At 56.7% G+C, this 5,000-nt stretch overlaps 3 non-coding genes across 3 annotated transcripts; all 3 read right to left on the reverse strand.

Annotated features, from left to right (window-relative positions):
- Positions 1–3,555: 3,555 nt before the first annotated feature.
- Positions 3,556–3,627, reverse strand: Trnae-cuc (transfer RNA glutamic acid (anticodon CUC)). The gene has a single exon. It is a non-coding gene; the product is annotated as a tRNA-Glu (tRNA).
- Positions 3,628–4,090: 463 nt separating this feature from the next.
- On the reverse strand, positions 4,091–4,162 carry Trnag-ucc (transfer RNA glycine (anticodon UCC)). Its single transcript has one exon. It is a non-coding gene; the product is annotated as a tRNA-Gly (tRNA).
- Positions 4,163–4,851: 689 nt separating this feature from the next.
- Trnad-guc (transfer RNA aspartic acid (anticodon GUC)) lies at positions 4,852–4,923 on the reverse strand. The gene has a single exon. It is a non-coding gene; the product is annotated as a tRNA-Asp (tRNA).
- Between the last annotated feature and the right edge of the window lie 77 nt (positions 4,924–5,000).

Genomic DNA, 5,000 nt, shown 5'->3' on the forward strand with positions numbered 1-5,000 from the left:
GCTGGCATAACTGGATATCAACATGTACAAAAATGAAGATAGACCCCTATCTATCACCATGCACAAAACTCAAGTCCAAATCGATCAAAGACCTCAACATGAAGCTGGCCACACTGAACCTTATAGAAAAGAAAGTGCGAAGTACGCTTGAACGCTTTGGCACAGGGAACCACTTCCTAAATAGAAGCCCAGCTGCACAGACCCTGAGAGAAACAATTAATAAATGGGACCTCCTGAAACGGAAAACCTTCTGTAAAGCAAGGGACACGATCAACAAGACAAAATGACAGCCTACAGAATGAGAAAAGATCTTCACTAACCTCACATCAGACAGAGGTCTGACCTCCAAAATATACAAAGGACTCAAGAAAATGGACACCAAAACAACATATAATCCAAAAAAAAAAAGGAGTAAAGACATAAACAGAGAACTCTCAACAGAGGAATCTAAAATGGCTCAAAAACACTTAAGGAAATGCTCAACATCCTTAGTCAGCAGACAAACGCGAATCAAAACAACTCTGAGTTTCCATCTTACACCTGAAAGAATGGCTAAGATCAAAAACACTGATGACAACTTATGCTGGAGAGGTTGTGGGGAAAAGAGAACACTTGTGCATTGCTGGTGGGAATGAAAGCTCGTGGCTACAACGCTTTGGATGTCACTGTGGCGATTTCTAAGAAAATTAGGAAACAACCTTCCACAAGACCTAGTAATACCACTTTTGGGTATACTCCAATCCAGAAGATGCTCAATCGTGCCACAAGGACATGTGCTCAACTATGTTCATAGCAGCTTTGTTTGTCATAGCCAGAACCTGGACACAACCTAAATGCCCCTCGACCAAAAAATGGGTAAGGAAAATGTGGTACATTTACACAATGGAGTACTACACAGCAGAAAGAAAGAAAGAAAACCCGACAGCTTGAATTTTGCAGGAAAATGGATGGAGCTAGAAAACGTTATTTAGAGTGAGGTAACCCAGACACAGAAAGACGATTATCACATGTATTCACTCATAGGTGGTTTTTAAACATAAAGCAAAGAAAGCCAGCCTACAAACCACAATCCCAGAGACCTTAGACCACAATGAGGACACTAAGAGAGAGTAACATAGATCTAATCTATATGGGAAGTAGAAGGTAAAAAAAGGCAAGATCTCCTGGGTAAATTGGGACCATGGGGACCTTGGGGGAAGGTTGGAGGAGGGAAGGGAGAGGCAGGGAGGAGAGCAGAGAAAAATGTAGAGCACACTGAATATCAATTTTAAAAAAGGGGGAAAAAAAGACTACTCATCATCTCATGGAGGCATCTGCTCAACTGAGAGTCTCTCTTCCCGGATGAGTGCAGGGTTTTGTCAAGTTCTCCAGAAACAAGCAGCACGGTTGACCCTGCTCCAACGCGGCACAGAAGCCGGCGTTTGTTGAACCATAACCATTCCTTTCTTGTTCATCCCCAAGAGCTCCTTTTAATCCCGAAAGCATGGGATCTGCTCTGTCCCAGCAATACCCCACTCCTCGTACCGATTTCAGTCTGAGTCAGGCTTGGGATTGTTGCCATCAAACACCACGACCAAAAGCAGCTTGGGCGGAGAAGTGTTGGTTTCTTGGGCTCCTAAGTCCCTCACAGAGGGCAGCCCCGGTAGGAAAGCAGAGGCAGGACCTGATGCGGTAGGTAGCTGTCCGTGGGGGAGGTGCTCACACCTGGCTTGCTCAGCCTGCTGCCTACACCTCAGGACCACGTGCCCAAGGATGGCACGCCCCTGGCCACAACCACCCCAGCTCTGCCCCCGCACCCCAACCACCATCCCTACCGGTAGCCTGTCTGCTGTCTGTCCCACAGCAATCATTCGATCGTTCACCGCAGGCACGTGCTAGAGAGACCTTTTCTCCAAGCAGAGTCCCTCTTCCCAGCCAGAAGGGCCAAGCTGAGGAGAACCCAGGGAGCACAGAGGCAAGCGTGGATCCTTGCCTTTGGCAGGCGACGGCCCCATTCGGACACCTGCCAGCGTAGGCTTCTCCGTTGTCTTTTTTCCCATGACCGTCTCATGGGAGCCACACAAGTGGCCCAGCAACTTGCTGGACCGACTCTTCCCAGATCCAGCTCGACACGGGTGTCTTTCCGTGTCCTCTGTTGGGAAGGTTTCCGGGGGGACTGGGTTGAGGTCGGGTGGGGAAAAGGCGTGTCTGACCCTCCCACACACACACACGGGTGGGCACAGACTATGCCTCCCATCGAAGCGGAGCTGAACCCAGCGGTAAGCACACCACCATCTGTCTTCGTGCCCCGGACCTGTTGACAGGGTCACGACCGAGGGGACCCACCCGGCAACGGACCCAAAACCTAGGTGGGAAGAGGTTCCGCTCCAACATCCCGACTCACACAGGCACCTGCACCGCTTGCCCGCGCACACAAGGAGCCGCAGAAACAGCGGCCTTAAAACAGCCAGGCTTGGCCTCAGCTCTCCCCTCCCCCCCCCCAGCCGCTCTGAGGGCTTTCGAGGAAATCGCGCCTTGGGTCGGGCACTGTCCGCCCTGCGGCGATGCGGAAGCTTAGTAACCACACCAGGTGCTTTGCGCATTCGCCCTGCCTGCTAAAAGCACGGATTCAACACCACCCCACAGAGCACCCCCACCCACGGACGGACACGCGCTCTCCTCCCGATCCCATACCAACACTGCCACCATAAACGATCACTTAGAGACCCTGCAGTTTTGCAAGATACGCATGCATGCATATATAAATACATACATACATACATACGTATATACATGCCTACGCTCACACACATACACACAGAGAAGGACAGAAATAGACAAACAGAGAGACAGACATATTTGCACAAGCACACACACACACACTGTAGACTGGAACGAATCACTGCATTTGCTCAGTTGTGAAGAGCAGAGGAAAGGTTCCAGGGAGCGTGTGATGCATGCAGGTGTGGCAGGTAGGGCAAGCAAGACTGTTTCTTGGAGACCTAAGAGCAGGCGATAGAGTGAGGTGGAGACGCAGTGGGCTCCATGAGTGGGTCGGAAGCTTGCGCGGGAGCGCTGCGTGTCAGGTGTTTGTGTGTCGTCGGTGTGACAGTGGCGGTGTGTAGGCTGGGTGTGTCGGGCCGCAACAGGGCTTAGCTGGACAGGCCCTGAGGATTTGGTGTGTGCAGGAAAAGATGGTGGGCGTGAGTGGGAATCAAAGAAAGGGCTGGTGAGTGTGTGTGTAGGGAGCGCCGGTGAGGCTGCAGGCTGTTGGATTGCGAGTGAGGGTGTAGGTACGTACTAGTGGAGCGGAGCAGCAGTGTCTGGCGGCAACGCTGTTGGGCAAAAGGTAAGAGAGGTGATGTGGGGGTAGTGCCCACCCCAAGTGCTGGGAGGGGCAGGACAGGTGTCAAGATGGGGGGTGAGGTGGCAAGGTGTCCGGAGGCAAAGATGTCGCGGCGACGCCGTTGGGTAAAAAGCAAGAAAGGTGTAGTGGGGGTAGTGGGGCCCCCATTGCAGGGGAGGGCCGGAAAGGTGTCAAGAAAGGGGCGAGTTACAGAGAGGAAGAAGAGAAGCTTCCCTGACCGGGAATCGAACCCGGGCCGCGGCGGTGAGAGCGCCGAATCCTAACCACTAGACCACCAGGGAGCGACGGCCAGACTTCGACGGTGCGCGCCTCTCGCGGGCAGCCAGACTCTCAGCCAGTCTGCCAACCTGACAACCAGCCGCTCGCCCCAGCCGGCCGCCCGGCAATACGCGGCTGGCATTGGGCGCCCATTCGATCGATCGGCGCCTGCCCGTGCCCCCTGGCCCTGCCCGTCCCCTCCCTGCCATGCCCGCTGCCCGCTGCCCGCTGCCCGCTGCCCGCCCCCCGCTGCCAGCTGCCCGCTGCCCTCTGTCGCTTCTCCGGCAAGCCGGGCGCCAATTCCCGGTAAAACGCCTCGCCCTGGCCCTTCTCCTCCGGCTCGCCACCCTCTCAAAAGGTCTAGAACCTCCTTCCATTGTGTGGTCATTCGGCCCGCCGCGGCGCAGTGCAGTCTCGGGACAGGCGGAGAGGCGCCGGAGGACAGGGCCACTGTCGGCCCTGAACCTTGGCAAAAGGCGGGTCCTGTGCGTTGGCCGGGAATCGAACCCGGGTCAACTGCTTGGAAGGCAGCTATGCTCACCACTATACCACCAACGCCACACCGACACGGCGCCGCACACACACACGACGCCGGGGACTGCCACCAGCCAGCGGACACAGACGATGTCGCGGTCGCCTACCTGGTCTTCCCATCCTGCCCCAACCTTAAAGTCAAAGCCAAAGCCGACACCGACACCGACACCGACACCGACACCGACACCCACGCCAACCACAACCGGGCCTCCGCCGCCGAGCAAGCGTTGTTCCTCAGCGTCCCATGCCACCCGCGCTTCCCGCACGCACATGCCTGTGCTGCGCGGCACTCTCGCCTCCTGACTGCAGCAACCGGGCCAGGGCAGCTCACGCAACGAGGGCCACAGGAGCCAGGGAGCAGCCGGGACAGCACCGAGCGGGCACGTCACCACCCAGAGCCGCCTGGCACAGCGGTGGCTCAGGCACCGAGGGTCGCACGCCGCCGGCTCTGACACACGCCCGGCCGCCTCGTCGGGGTGTGTGTGTGTGTGTGTGTGTGTGTAAGTCGAGTTCCCAGGTGTCAGAGCCCTTGGCCAGGCGCCAGGTTAGGGACCCGACGGCCGGGAGGCATGTGGGCCCGCCTGGCAGTGGACAGCCCGAGCCCGGCTCTTGGGCCAGAGGACCACTGTCCTGGCATTGGGGCGAGGGGCCAAGCAAGCAAGGCTGGCCAAGGGACCAAGGGCCGCCCGTCTGGCTAAAAAGGAATGGTATGTCTCCCCGTCGGGGAATCGAACCCCGGTCTCCCGCGTGACAGGCGGGGATACTCACCACTATACTAACGAGGACGACGACGACGGCGCTGCCACCGAGACGGCCGGCCATCTCCGACGCGCTTCCAAGGCCCGCCACCCTCCCCGCCTTC

Source organism: Microtus pennsylvanicus, chromosome 10 (assembly GCF_037038515.1).
Source record: "Microtus pennsylvanicus isolate mMicPen1 chromosome 10, mMicPen1.hap1, whole genome shotgun sequence".
NCBI classification, from domain to species: Eukaryota; Metazoa; Chordata; class Mammalia; order Rodentia; family Cricetidae; genus Microtus; species Microtus pennsylvanicus.